General features: G+C 33.0%; 1 protein-coding gene across 1 annotated transcript in view; it reads left to right on the top strand.

Moving 5' to 3' along the window:
* The first annotated feature begins 232 nt into the window (after positions 1 to 232).
* The window catches only part of hh (hedgehog signaling protein), a 172,224-nt gene continuing 156,492 nt past the window's right edge, over positions 233 to 15,964 (top strand). The window contains exon 1 of the mRNA XM_074182967.1: positions 233 to 420. The gene's annotated coding sequence lies outside the window, so the exon portion shown is untranslated. The remainder of the gene's footprint in view (positions 421 to 15,964) is intronic.

The following is a 15,964-nucleotide window of genomic DNA, read 5'->3' as shown; positions in this document are numbered from 1 at the left end:
TTTGATACCAGATCATGGAAAGAAATCATGTACAACGTCTCACACCATCAATAATTGGTCCACTGTGTATGAACTGTAAGTACCTAATATACAATCTTATCTATAGATCATCCTCTTTCACGCATTCCTACAGACAACTGAGACAACCAACCTCCTTTTCTGAGTCAACAGAAATTATAGCAAACATGTTTTGAATGATGTGTAAACAATCTGATGATAGTAATCCTAGGAGTCTTCAGTTTGTGTCGCATCTTGGTCCGGTCCGCTTGATAAGAATTTTCGTTGGTGGAAACATCTCGAATATCGGCGGTTGGGTAGATAAAGTACCGTGAAATGTGTACTTAGAGTACCAAAGTATTTTTAGGGATTTTTATAGTGTATAATATTTAGAAAGTTTTAGTGTGGTTTTGAAATTTGAAGGTTTGTATTTGTTTATTAGGGTTGTGAGTGAGAAATCCAGTGAAGTCAGTCGATTATGTTACTACTTGAACAAATCATGTACCGTATGAGAATTCAAAGTAACGTTTTTGGATTATTAGTTACTTTTTAAAAAAAGTTAGAAGATATAATGGAAATGAAGTGGGTGTTGAAGAAGACAATTCAACACAACCCTTTATCAGAAATAATATAAGTAAATAGTAAACAAAATACTGGCATTTTTCAACATAAATGATACAATTGTAACAAGCAAAAAATTATTTCTGAATCCCTCCGTATACGAATACCCCCGTACATGAACCTTCGCAATAATTTTTAAGATTTTCTTTTTCAATTTTTATGAATAACTGCGTGATAGAACATCTACAGAGTGGTTTTACACGCTAGAATATTCAAAACACCACCAATATTCACCAAATTGTTAAAAGCACTTTTCTTTGAAGAAGTGTGTTATTTGGACACACACCGCGTTCTTCTGCTTTTCTCGATTAGTAAAATAATATACACTCCTCACATTTGCCTCAGTACTTATTTTAATTGAAAATTATTTTGCAACCCAAACGTGTTTAATAAGAGTCAAGATGGGATAAAAAATTACAATTAAAACAAGTTTCAGGGCTTCCGTGCTGAATGGAGTGTTGCTGATACATCGAGCTTATATACAGGGTGTTTCGAAAGATTCGAAAATAAATTACACTTTCACATTGCTACATAATGGTGTTTTAAGATTTGCTATCCGACGATTCGTCTGCCGGCCACCATCATCAACTTTATTTTTTCTAATGGGCGCTACATTGGATTCTTTTTTTGTTTTGAATACAACCGTGTATCATAATTTATCATTCTTTTTCGAGAAATTCTTATTATAATAGGCTTTTACTTTGATGTTTCTAAATTTGACTTTCAATTTGTTACACTCAATGACATTTTGTTATTGTATAAGTCATTGAATTTTTGGCGAAACATGTCTTTCAATGTTCATTATGTAGAATTATATATTTACGTTTACTTAATATTCATAAATTCATGTACTTATATTTGTAGCTGTTCAGCTGGACTTAATATTGTTCTGTCCATATACTCTGCTCCGGTGTTTAAGCATTATTTTATAGTTTATATTTGTTAATTGTCCCTTATACATGTTTTACTTTACTAGACTTTGCCAATAAGATGTTTATATCTTGGGTAATAAAGCATATTTTGATTTGATTTGATTTGAAGAAAAAAGAGATATGATACAAATTTATTACAAATACGATATAAACAGTGTTAGGACATCGGAAATGTATTTAAACTTCTATCCCGAAAGACGACAACCACATCGATCTATGTTCAAGTTATTGGATCAAAATCTCACCAAATTTGGTTCGTTTGAAAGGCCGAAGAGAAAATACAGAGACAGAATCAACGAACAAAATTTGATAAATGAGGTGTGTATGAGGTAAATTAGACATTGTGTCCTTTTCAATGAAAATAGAACTTTGAACGAATAACAATAATTAACTAAAATGTAAAAACAAAAGTAAATCACAGCAAACCTCAAAATGTTGGCCTTGTTAATGATAACACAACTGTGCCCTTCTTCGAATATTATTCACTGCACGATTGATTTCCCTTCTCCTTAATCTTCCGAACTCTCTAACAATGCTGTGTTGAAGGTCCTCTATATTTTGATATTTCCTCTGACCATAAACTTTATTTTTCAGTGTACCCCATAAGAATGTATCCATTACACTTAGGTCTGGAGACCTTGCTGGCCACCTCACCGGTCCATTATTGCCTATCTATTTATCACCAAAACTTTCAGTTAGGTAATTAGAAACTCGTGCGGTAGTGTGCGGTGGAGCACCATCATGTTGAAAGCAGATGTTATAGTTAGCCAAAGGTAGATCATCCAAATAGTCTTCGAAAATCGACATTAACAACTGGTAATTGGTTTCTCCATTCAGAATTTCATCAAATAAATGGGGACCCAAAATTCTATCTTTGTAAATTCCTGCCCACACGTTAACACTGAATCGCACTTGAGTTCGAATTTCTCGGAACTGCCTGGGGTTGTTTATGCTCCAAATGTGTTCGTTATTTCGAACAATTCCCACCTGGATGCAATTTTTGAGATATGTGTATTTTGTAACAATTTAAATAGTTTTTTTGAGATGTCTCCAAGCACTTGTATGACAAATATTCATTTAGGAGGAAATATGACGTGTAGATTTTTCCCGGGTTCATGTTTATATGAATATTACTAATTTTTATCGAAGAGGACACAATGTCTAACTTAGCTCATTCATACTTCATTTATCAAATTTTCTTTAGTTCCCTGGTCCATTCTGTCTCCCCATTTTTTCCTCGGCTTTTCAAATGCACCAAACTCGGTTAGATTTTGATCGCATAACTTCAACATAGTTCGATGTGGTTGTCGTCTTTCGGGATACAAGTTTAAATACATTTCCGATTTCCTAACACTGTTTCTATCGTATTTGTAATAAATTTGTATCATATCTCGTTTTTCTTCATTCGTGAAAGCCATTTTTCGCCAAAAATTCAATGACTTGTATAACAAAATGTCATTGAGTGTAACAAAATGAAAGTCAAATTTAGAAACGTCAAAGTCAAAGTCTATTATAAGAATTAATTTTTTTCAATATATGCACGTTTTCGAAAAAGAATGATCACTTATCACTTTATTCTATTATCTCAAACAGTGGACAGACTATGTCCCATTTTTTTCATGAACTAGACTGCGAATAATCTAATAATATAAGAAATAGGCTTTCAGTGCAACAACTGTCAGTCCTTGCTGAGACTAAGTGATATTACCTTCGTTGTTGTAGTTAACAAACGTACCACTGATTATGTCTGCCGCAGTAATTGACGAAACGTTTGATACTTCAAGTCGATTCGACTATGTCCTACCAGCCTGAATTTTGTTCTATCTAGTCTTATACTACTTCACTTATGTGTGGCTGAAGTATACATGTACTTTTTTCTAAAATTATGTTGAATCTTTCTATTATTTTCTTGGGTTTATAACCTTCCACGATCTGAACAATAAACAAAGCTTAATCAATAGATTCTCTATTGTGCTTTGTTTATTATTCAGATTGTGGAAGGTTATAAACCAAAAAAAAACAGTAGAAAGTATTGAGTCCTCCACAAAAAATGTCCTTTCAAAGAAAATGCATGTTGAACTATTGCCCAAAATATATAACCAGGAACTCTGGGAATTAGGTGAGGTTTGGTTAGGTCCAAAGTGAGTGGGTCTATTCGACACTCCACCGCAACCCGCTAGGGTTTATTGTGGCTCACACTTATTCACTCTCGACAAATTAAATCCAGCTTCTTAACGAAGCCGATTAGTTTGTATGGTGAGTGGTCTTTCAGGTCAGATGGAAGGAGTACTGCTCTGCCGAACTCTAAAAACCTGATTAGGTCCCCAGCGGGGAAGGCACAAAGTTTGTGCTCTGCTGTTACATCATTTTCCAAATAGAGGCGACACACACTGTCTTCCGACAGTCCGAGTCTCTGCATATGATGATTCAAATGACACTGATCTGTAAGAAGGACTGTCAGACATCGTAGTTCATCCCTACTGTAGTCCAACAACTGTTTGGTATCAAGCTTCGAAGGGTGAATAAACGCCTTGTAGTGAGCCAATCCTGGAAGATTCTGACAGGAGTTCATACATCTTCTTGCTACCCAGGTGTATATTGTTTGGCAAAGCCTAAAGCGATGCCAATGACAGGTTCTGGTCCGATGAAGCTACTTGCAGCACCTGCCTTCTAGGCCAGTATGGCCAGGAATCCAGACCAGAGACAATATGTTAAGTCTTCCTATTTTGCTACCAATTTTGATCTGGGAATTGAGTATGCATCGAAATATATAGTACTTTTTTCGTAACGTTAGGGTTTTCCGGAATACAAATGACCAAGACAACTGTTAAAAAACCTCTTACTAGTTTTGTAAATAATTGAGAAAATTGATGATCAACAATTTTTTTATTTTCTTAGTGCTATAAATATCTTCTTGACATTTTAACTGTATCTAAGGTTGAAACATTATTGCGAACGTATGCCTTTAATGAAATGTACAACAAATAAGAAGGGCCTACATTTCATAGCCAAACTTCAATTCATAAACCACATTGAAGAAGCTCCGAACGTATAAAGTTATAAAAATAACTCTTCTATTCGAGACAGTCAAAACTTTGAGATCGAAAATCGAACATGTTGTAGTACCGTTCTTTTTACAAACTTGTCATCATTAGTCGCTGATCTGAACTGTTTTGTTTTGAACAGTTCAGTAAAAATTGCATGTCGTCCACTACCATGATAAATTTCATATAAAGGATCTTCCGACAGGGACTTCCCAATTTTGACAATTGATAAAGGCCATCTGAAGCAAGTGTTTTTATTTGAACTTAACAACAAATAAATAATAATTACACAAAGAAACTTTTCCTCAATTATCTCAATGGTGCGATTTTGTTCCATCCTTTTCATAAAAGAAGACTTATGCTTCTCCACTCACAAGCGATTTTGGTGAAATTGGTGACACGAGTGAATCGTTGTATTTGTGCCACGCGCCAGTATACGGGTGTCTGTAATAGCTGTATAATGCCCCCTGTAATTAGTCCCATTGTGATTTAAAAGTGGATATAGATTATAATAACAAGTAACAACATTTTCTGCTGCGAAATTGTTCATATGCAATCCTTCCAGAGGAAATTCGATGACATCATTCAATTTACTTCTAAATCTTTTCGTTGGAGATAATCTTTTTAAATCAGTTACTGAAATATGGGGAAATTTGCATTTCGAACATGTCGGTTTTTCATTTCTATCCAAAGCTTCATCTCTTGTAAACGAATCCAAGCATTGCCACAAACTCAATTGGTCGGTTCTTTGTGGTATGGAGAGAGACAAATCTCAGAAAGGATCAAAGGTAACTGATGAGTGTTCACAATGTGTGCAGATGTTCTTCGTTACCAACAGTTATAAATCCATTGTTGATATTTTCATTCATGCCCGCATTTCTAATGAATTCCGATTCTGCAAGTGATTGATCTTTCGCAAATAAACGACTCGAAATAGTGAAGCTAGCCGTGGAAACATATTATCAATTATCACGTAGTAAAATCAGATCTGGGTCATCATGGAGATTTTTTTATAAATAGCTATCTAAAAATTTCAAGGCGTTTGTATTATGATCGACTTATTCGTTGTAAAAATATACAATGTATAGAATGCGGTATTTATTAGTGAACTTCTTTATAAACTAACATTGTTTATGGATCTAAAGAAACTTATCCCTTAAACAAAATAATCTGTACGCCATGACAAAATATTTGACTGTTTTCGAATAATGAAAGAATGATTTCATAAAAACCGTTAAAGTTCTATATTTTTCCAATATAGCACAATTTCAATTTTTTCTTGTAAAGATAACATATTATTTTAATTTTCATACATTACATTGAACTAACGGGCATTAATTTATTCAGTGACAGTGACGTTTTCTAAAACACATTATGTAGTTTCATATTTTTTCACAGCCTACCCAGTTTTTTTAAATTAGCGGAGTAGTTGTTAGTGGAGTAGGTACATGTAAATACTATGAGTTTTTTTCTTTTATTGAATGGGCTTCAAGAATCACGAAATGATGTTTCCTAATGTTCCGTTTTGTTCTAATTCATATCGTGAGGCCATTTGCTCATTAAAAAACTCAAGTACTGTATAGTTTTGAAAGCCGCGTTGAAACTAGATGAACTTTGCATCAAGTTTGACAACTTTTCTTTTTCAAAATTTGTTTTTAACATCAAAGAGGCTCTTAAAATATTATTATATTACAAAAAAAGAAATTCGGTGACGAGTTTAGTTAAAACAAATGATTTAGTACAGGTGTGCTTAAATTTTGATAAGTAGAAAAAGCAGGAGTGCGGAAAAATAGTGAAAATATAAAATACTTATTATGGGTTTGAAACTTGGTGTGTGGGTATAAAATTACAAAAGAAAATGTTTTTATCCTTTGATATTTTTGGATATTTTGAAGAATAATGTAATTTTTAGATGTTTCTTTTTTTAAATGTCAATTTTGACAGGTTAAGGTAATCACGTGACCTATTTTGTAGAGCCATTTGATATCATTTCTTAAGCAAAATCTACTGCCAAAATAAAATTTGACATAAAACGATAAATAAAAAAGTTTCCCATTTGATGCGGACTTTATCGGTGACACTGTATATATATATATATATATATATATATATATATATATATATATATATATATATATATATATATATATATATATATAAAGATATATAATTTTGTAGATATTAAAAAAAATATAAAATATACATAAATAATAAATAAAGCATAAACATACAATTTTAAAAAAGGCCAACAACATCGTAAATCTGCAACAAGAATTCTATACCAAGATTAACAACAAACTTCCCCTTCTTATATATTATCATTATATACAACTATAATAATGTCAAAAATCATTATGTAAATATTCTTGCACACTGTAAAAACATTTAGATTTCAAATATTGTTTCATTCTGATTTTGAACTGATTAAAATTAAGACTTCTTAATTTTGACGGAATTTCATTATATAAATTCAAATTTAAAGAATTCATTTTGGATGTTGTCATACGAAATTTGGGTATTTTCAATAAGTTGCCAGATCTGGTGTTATATTCATGGTTATGAGAGAGTGTTTCATAATTTTGGTTATTTTTATGTATCTCCAATATACCTACAATGAAATATATATAAAAATGGCAAAGGCATGATATTATATTTCATGAACAACGGTTGGCAGTGGTCGAATGCTGGAGCATTTGCAATGATTCTCAATACTTTTTTTTGTAAACGAAAAACATGTATTGCTGAACTGGCATCACCCCATAAAATAATGCCGTAAGAATTTCTACTATGAATCAGAGAATAATAGATGTTAAGTAGAACATCTTTGTTACAAATCCGTTTCATCTGCCTCAGAAGGAATATATAGGACGATATATTTTTACATATATTCTCGTTATGAGTGGACCAAGTTAACGAGTCGTCTAGTTGGATTCCCAAAAGATTTACAGAACTTCCAGTTCGTATATTATTTTGACTGCAGACGATAATGGTTTGAGTTTTCAGTCTATTTAGTTTAGGCTTATTTTAATTGTACCATATCTCAGCTTTGTCTTCAATTTGGTTGATAGTGGTATGGAGACTATCAATATTTTTTGGGATGAGAAATAGGTAGCATCATCCGCATATGACACCATATCATAAGGGTAGATGTAAAAGAAGAGGTCATTGATATATATGATGAATAAGAGTGGTCCCAAAACAGATCCTTGTGGGACACCATGTGGATTTTCCTGTATGTCCGATTTGCCGCTCTTTGAAGATACATATTGTTTTCTACCGGTCAAATATGAACGAATAAAAGAAAGTGCAGGACCTCTTATTCCATAAAATTCCAGTTTTTCGAGGAGGAGGTCATGAGAGACACAATCGAAAGCTTTCATGAGGTCACACACAATTAAAACAGTATGTTTACCTTCTTTAAATCCTTTTATAATCGCGGCGACAATTTGACAGACAGCGTTCACTGTTGATCTACCGGCACGAAAACCAAATTGGTGTTTATGGAGAAAATTGAATTTTTCGAAATAGGCACTTAAACGGTTTTTCAAACTTATTTCGATAACTTTGCCAAGTTCTTGTTTTAACATTTCCAAGAAATCCTAATTTTTCAATATTGTTTGAGAACAATTTCAATACGGGGAACTATCCGTTTGTACGAAATTACAATATTATGATGGTTTTGTTTTCATGATTTTCATTGGTGTGAAGTATTTTGTCAATGAACCATGGAAAGAACAAAATTACAATATTTCAAAATAAAATGAGCATCTTTGACAATTTCTACCTTCTTACCTTTGAACATCAATTTCAGCTAATAACACCCTATCATTCACCACCAGTTTCATGTTAATATGAAATTTAGGAGTTTTTAAATAAACCAGGAATTGCTGAATATTTCTTATCATTTTAAATAGAAGTTGAAAGTTTAACTTTACCTTGTTCGAACGTGATTTTTTTAATATCGCACTTTACTGTAATTTTTCATTCATTTAAAAACAATTAATAAGGATCATCTAACCAAAAATTACCTAAGGAAACTTCTCTGGAACAAAACAATTTAACACGAAAATTCTCATAGAAACATTGAAAAATTGATAATTCAAGCCCTATAAAACGTCGCATAACATACAATAGGGTTAATTCAGATAAGTCTTGAGGTCTCTTATCTGAATAATATTGGATGTCTTCATTTTAACCACCCTGTATAGGCAATGAATATTTGAACATATATTTGAAATATTGGTGAATGTGCCGGGAATCGACAATCAATATTTGCATCATTTCGCATTAAATTTTTCTAAATGATAATAATGATAATATCTAGGGTTTTCGATCTGACTGTTTCATAATGAGTAATTATACAGTGTGTTTCTTATTAACACTTACATTCAATGACGTTGAAGAGTCTGAACTTTTGAACTACAGAGTACTGTAGTTTTAGGAAAACATTTTTTTAATAATAAAATTGGTATGACCCTAGATAATTAACTGAGATGTGTATCGAATCTTCTGTATTTTAAAAGGAATTTCATGAAGTACAACATAGTTTTTTTAACATTATTTCGAAGTGGAAATAAAGGCTTCTGCTTTTTCATATGTAAAAATAATTAAAATTTCTCATTACTTCCGGAGCAAATCTGACCTCTTAATTTTCAATCAGTAGATTGACTTCCATGTTAATCAAAGATTGTAATATTTTACGGTCGCGTTTGTTGGTCGAGGTCTGCAGGTTTTTAAGGCTGACGTTTCATCTTCTACTGCGGTAGACATTATCAAAGGAGAAAACACCATTCTACTGGAAAATATAACTGGTGATGAACAATAAGCAAACAGGGAAACTTTTTCTTTTAGAAATACCCCGGAAATTGGCTGTATAGTCGCTAGCCAAATCCCAGTTAACTAAACTAATGTATGAGAGAAAATATCACAATATCCACACATTTTCAAGCACATTAATTACATAGATTAGAGCTTTAAGCACGATCTAGGTTTGTGCTCGTTCACAAATAAAAGTGCAGTCCAGCTGAGATGATTGTCTAGACAAACTCTAAAGAAATAAAGTCAAATCTTCGTTGTAATGAAACACAGTGTTACGTTTTTCCCGTGGGTTTGCCACGTGGGTATGACAATACTGTGCAATTAACCTTAACTGTATTTCACTGTTAAAACAACCAAACTCTTTTACTAAATATTCAAAGTGATATTCAAATGTCTATCGCTATCACTTCGTACCGCACTGTCACTTGACTTCCCGATCGGGGTGTGGGTAGCGTTTATATATGGTAATCGAAGTCTCTTGAAGCCAATAGAGAATTTGCTAGAAGTCTGTCAAAGCGACGCGGCATCTAACTAGAACAATCGCGAAGCGCACGGCGAGGTGAGCGCGATCTTGGCCCCGTCACAAATGATTTTCAATGACCAGCGGCGGCCGGCGTTATCTTTTCTCAAGGGAATGATTTACAACAATAGTTTGAGCCTACAGAAGGGTACATTTTATTAAATCCGAAGTTGAAAAACTTTAGAAATTACTTCCAATGGTGAAAGTATATAGGGGGTTCAATGTTAGAGATCCATATTCTAGGACGAAAAAAATAATACATTGCCGTTAGAGCAGATACATTTCTTCATTCCTTGAATTGAAGAAATGTATCGTGCATACTTTCAATACTATACAAATAATGTGTATGTTGAAGGCGAGATGTGCATCAAAAACGATTTCTAAATAATTTTTTTTTCATAAGTAAGCTGCAATTCCACATTAATGATTGAGTATTTATAATGAATACTATTGCTTTTTCTAGTGAATGCTACTGCTACAGGATATGTACGCTGGAAGAATATTTTTGATACATCATTGAAGAAGAAAAAATTGTTTGGGCCTGCAAATTCACGCAATTATTTAAAGAAAGGGCGGAAGTATATAATTTAGGTCTTTTATGTACAATGCAAACAATAGTGAGCACAAATTAGATTCCTGTGGTACACCAGTAGTTGCTATATACGTTTCTGATTTGTAAACATTATATTATACAAACCGTTAATGGTGGGACGATTCTAGAAGGGCTATATACATATTGGAAAAACCTTTATTCAAAATTTTGTGTGAGAGAAGTTCGTGGTTTATTCTGTCAACAGACTTCAAGTGGGCCAAATTGGACACTTATAATGAGAAATTCTTTTTTATAATCTGAATAGATGAAACCCTATGGCTGTATCTGAGAGCATATCGATATCTATAATCGTTTCTGACTTCCAGCTTTTCGACAAGTTGCTGTGACTTTTTTCCTGTTTTCTTGATTCTATGAAAATGGATAGCAAATATGGCGACTGAACATGAAGTTGCGATTTTAACAACAGAGCTAAATAAGCTGAAAAAAAATGAGCTAATTGATATGTTAATTACTTTAAAAGTGTCAGTAGTGGTGACAAGCATCCAGTTGAAAAATTATATAAACTGAATCAGTGATAAAGTACTAAACAATAGTGTTGAAGGAAATGTTCATGCTACAAGAGCAAACATAACCTGTGGTGACTAATAAAAGGTTGAAAGAAGTGACTGACATCAAAGACAAATTTGAATCTGTGAGTAAACTATCTTTTCATTTAAAAAAAAGGGCCCAAGAGCAGGAAGATCTAATATGCTTATTGAAACAACAATTGAATAACTCAGATTCTTTACCTATATTGCCATCTAGTAGCAGAAAATCGAATCCAGTTGAAATATCTACAACTGAGAATATTCCAAAAAAACTTTATAGCCATACAGTGAAAAAGGTGAACAACATACCGAACAAAACTCTGTCTTCTGATAACGAATTTGAAGTAAAAACTGGTTGAAATCCCAGTAGGTATTCCCCACATAAAAACAATGTAAATAAATACAAACCTATACTTGGTAGCAATAAATCCGCTAATTTTAAAACAATCCCAAAATTGGGACATTAGCACGTTTCTCGTATTGGTGCTGATGTAAAGTCTGAAGATTTACTGAATTTATTAAAAGATTCGGCACCTCAAATACCATTTGAGTGTGTAGAATGGAATAGGAATGAGCGATATTCCACTTACGAAGTAATTTTTTCTTTAGACAAGGTCCAGGAAGTATACGAACCAACCATCTGGCCAGAGGGATCCGTAATCAGGAGGTTTAAGTTTAGAGAACATTTTCATCCATCCAAACAAACGGCAACTACAACTTAGTTCCAGTTATATCAAATGATAACCAAAGAGTTCTCAGTTGTCAGAATTTTTCGAAGCCCAATAGCAGTCAAGTATATATGTAACAAAAGTACATGTCAACTTGAAATCTGTGATTATGATGCACTGTTTGGAACCTTTGGTGTAGTAATGAATATTACTGGAGATTTTTCCCAACACCAAATAGTTATTTTTAACACCTCGACACGTGTTTCGATCACCAAGTGATCATCTTCAAAGAGGAAGATTAAAACTCAGTTTTAATCTTCTAAGATTTTAAGATTATTGAATACTGTTTCTATCAAAGATTATGTGATTACTTTGAATCTTTCAGATTATTTTCTTCTAGTCAGAATGCTTATAGAAGAAATAAATCCACTGTTGGTGCAATTGATCAACTCATTAAACATGTGTTGGAAATCTTGGAAAACAAACAGCAGACTCTGGGGTTATTTTTGTTTTGAGCAAAGCTTTTGACCTCGTTGACCATGACATACTGCTACACAAATTGCAGTTTTATGGTATACGTGGTCCTGAATTGAATTGGGTTAGATCTTACCTGACTGGCCGTAGTCAGCTGGTCTGTGTGAATGGAATTAATTCTGTAAGTAAATGTATAGTAAGAGGGGTACCTCAAGGCTCTGTTTTAGGACTTCTTTTATTTTTGGTTTTTATTAACGATCTTCCGAAATTTTGTTCGAAAGCTTCCATTATTATAATTTTTGCGGATGACACTAACATCTTGGTATCTGCGGAAACTATGTCCGAAGTAATTGTCAAAGCTAATGACGTAACTGATCAAATTGAGGAGTGGTGTTCTACAAATGGCCTGCTGCTAAATTCTGCCAAATCTCAAATGCTCAACTTTGTTACTAAAAATGTAACTATTGATAAAAGCTATTTGGTAAGATTAAATAATGAAACTTTACATCTTGGGTGTTGATATGGATAATTAACTTAACTGGAGTTTCCATGTTGATAGTGTCAAACTGAAGCTCAGTTTTGATGTTCTCATGCTTTTATACCACAGTTTAATTCAGTCAGTGATTTCCTATGGTCTTGAACAGTGGGGCTTATCAGCTCAAGCTGATGAAGTATTTGTTATTCAGAAAAAGGTAATCAGAATTCTGGCTGGGGCATCTTCAAGTGCAAACTGTAGGCCATTATTCATTCGTTATAGTGTATTAACAATGCCTAGTTTGTATATCTACCAAACTCTGATATATATAAGAAACAATATTTCAATTATTCCTAGAAATGAGCAAATCCATGAACATTTCACCAAAAATAACCTTCAACTTTATCAGCCTTATAGTAGATTGACAGTATCGAAGAATCACCCCATGTGCTGTGGGATTAAACTATATAATAAGCCTAGTAATGACATTAAGTCCTCAAACATCAATGTCTTTGAAAGGCAGCTCAAAGTGTTTCTATTGCAGAAACCTTACTGCTCTGTGGATGAGTTTCTCCTTGAATCATAATCATAATTTGATTGTAGCTTAATAATTTTATTTTTATTTAAGTTATGGTTTGTATTTGATTTTTCATAATAGTTTGACCTGTTGTATCAGCCAGTATTTTATGATGACGTTTGCCTAATGTGATTGTAAATGAAAACTGATTCAATAAATATTTGATTGATTGATTTATTGAAACGTTCCTAGTGCATTTTTTATTTAGAATTCAAAGGTGTATAAAACTTACTTTTTCAAATGAGATATGCATAGTTATTGATGGAAAACAAAATTTTTTTCTTCAAAGAGACACCCTGTATATTCCTACATATTTCAATAGAGCTTTCCAGAATTGTAGCACACTTGATGTTCAACTACAGTCATCTTTGAAATACAGAGCTTTTAGGTTTTTTCATGTAGACTTTGAAACGTACACCTTTGGACGACGCGGCGATAAAACAGAAAGAAATTGTTACGTAGTAGTTATCAAATGTTGAGGAAGCTTTTCACAGCAGTGATTAAGATGCATTGTTTCAATAAAACTGATACCATAATTATAATAATGATGAAGAACAAACTATGAAATATATTTCTTCAGAGGAGGTGTTCGAAAAGTCTACCAGCTTCTACACACAGATGACACCTTTTCTGAACATTTTTTGCCGAATTAATTAGTTCAATAGGAGTGAGAGAAGCCAATTTATTTGAGTGGTCAAACGTATCATCAGATATGATACCAACGAGAGTACGAGAGTTTGACAGAGCTAAACTATATAAGTGTTAATATCCAGAAATATATTTTGGAAATAAAGTTACATTCCCCTGTACCAGCTAATTCAAACCTAGCTATATAAATGCAGGCACACCGTAGGAAATATAAGTTATCTTATATTTCTGGATTATTCCCAAAGACATTCAAAATAACTTTAGCTGTTACAAAATGTAATAATTGGAAAAGTGTCAATGGCAACGATTTGTTTCTCACTGCCAACCTGAGTTTTATATCGGATAAAACAAACGGTATTACCACAGTATTTCTGTATACAGTAGTTTCACTCAGCGTCGGTTCCTTTGATGTCGGTGTCCAGGAGTTTCATTTTTTATAATGATGACGTATTTGACACTAATGACATTTCTCCCTACTACAATCTCAACCAAAGCGTGTATACACTGCTCAACATAACAACTATTCATATAAACTGCTCAAAAAAAAAACAGTCTATGAAAACCATGTTGGGCACCTGAGAAAATTGTACAAATGATAATTTTGCATTTGTGTAATATTGAAGTAACCCAGATCATTTGGGCAATGATGAACTAAGTTTCAAGTAGATTTTAAAAATTCATGGAATCGGCAGATGTTCATATTCGAATGTGACAAAATATATTTTCATTTCAACAAGAAAAAAGACAAGATAAAGAACGTGTTTTGTTATTCATGAACCATGGTACGAATCCATGCGAAATTTCTTTGTAGTGATTTTTGGGGCCAAATATAGCATATTCATTTATTGATTGGAGAATTTAAGATGGCGGACGAGTTTGCCGATTCGATTATATTAAGGACCAATTATTAAAAATATTCCTAATCGAATTCATCACTCAAGATTAAGGAATCTGTAGAGCCTATTCTTTCTGAATTATGTAGTTACTATTCAGGACTTGAAGAAGTAAAAAAGTAATTAAGTATGTAGTGTTCAATCATACAAAAATAATTTTTTTGTATGTATGTACTAACTATAAATGTATGTGAGAGTTTTCGGAGTCGGAAGTTATGAATTATTTACACTGTAAGATAATAGGTTGTTTTGCTGCTTCCAGCTTTTATCCAAGTAAAAATTGATAATAAAATCACTGACAAGTCCAAATGCATTTTAACTATACCATTATATATGTTTTCCGACAGAAAACAACTACTTCTTTAGCTAATAACTCGACATATATTGACAAATGTTGATATTCGAATCTATACAAGTCTAGATGTCTAATCAACCCCGAAAAGTTGCTGCGTAGATTAAAAACAGTTATTCTAAATGAAACATGTCCTATTAGTCAGCAACTTCTTATATAATGTAAATTTGACAATCAAAAATACCTTACGACTGTTAACCTTTCGGAATCCAAGTCGCCTCAGACATAATTGCAAAGATTCTCACTTTGAAGAAACAACTTTGCAAGAGCTCTCTAGGACAAATAGTGGGACTTCGCCTGATTCGAACAAGGAACCAACAGCGAACCGTTTTGAAGTGTTCCTCATCAGTGCAGACCATGCTATCACGGTTGTATACACACAGGGACTCGTTATTCCTCCTAGAGAGGTCTTGCACAGTACCATGGTTCATGAATAACAAAACTCGTTCTTCATCTTGTCTTTTTTCTTAAAAAATTAAAGTATATTTTGTCACATCCGATCCCATGAATTTTTAAAATCTACTTGAAACATAGTTCATCATTGTCGAAATGATCTGGGTTACTTGAATATTACACAAATGCAAAATTATCATTTGTACAATTTTCTTAGGTGCCCAACATGGTTTTCATCGACTGTATTTTTTTGAGCAGTTTATATGAATATTTGTTATGTTGAGCAGTGTTTAAACGCTTTGATTGCATGCCTGTCTTAAACTCGTCGTTTGCGCAGACCTAAGACATCGACGCGTGGGTCTGCGCGTAGGAAAATTCAAACCACAAATCAGCCTTTATGAAATTACTGTAT

This window comes from Leptinotarsa decemlineata, unplaced genomic scaffold, assembly GCF_025532065.1.
Source record: "Leptinotarsa decemlineata unplaced genomic scaffold, Ldec_3_MD MMD2_tig00026330_RagTag_RagTag, whole genome shotgun sequence".
Lineage (NCBI taxonomy): Eukaryota > Metazoa > Arthropoda > Insecta > Coleoptera > Chrysomelidae > Leptinotarsa > Leptinotarsa decemlineata.
Note: the sequence above shows the minus strand (reverse complement) of the source record. Positions and strands in the feature narration are given on the sequence as shown.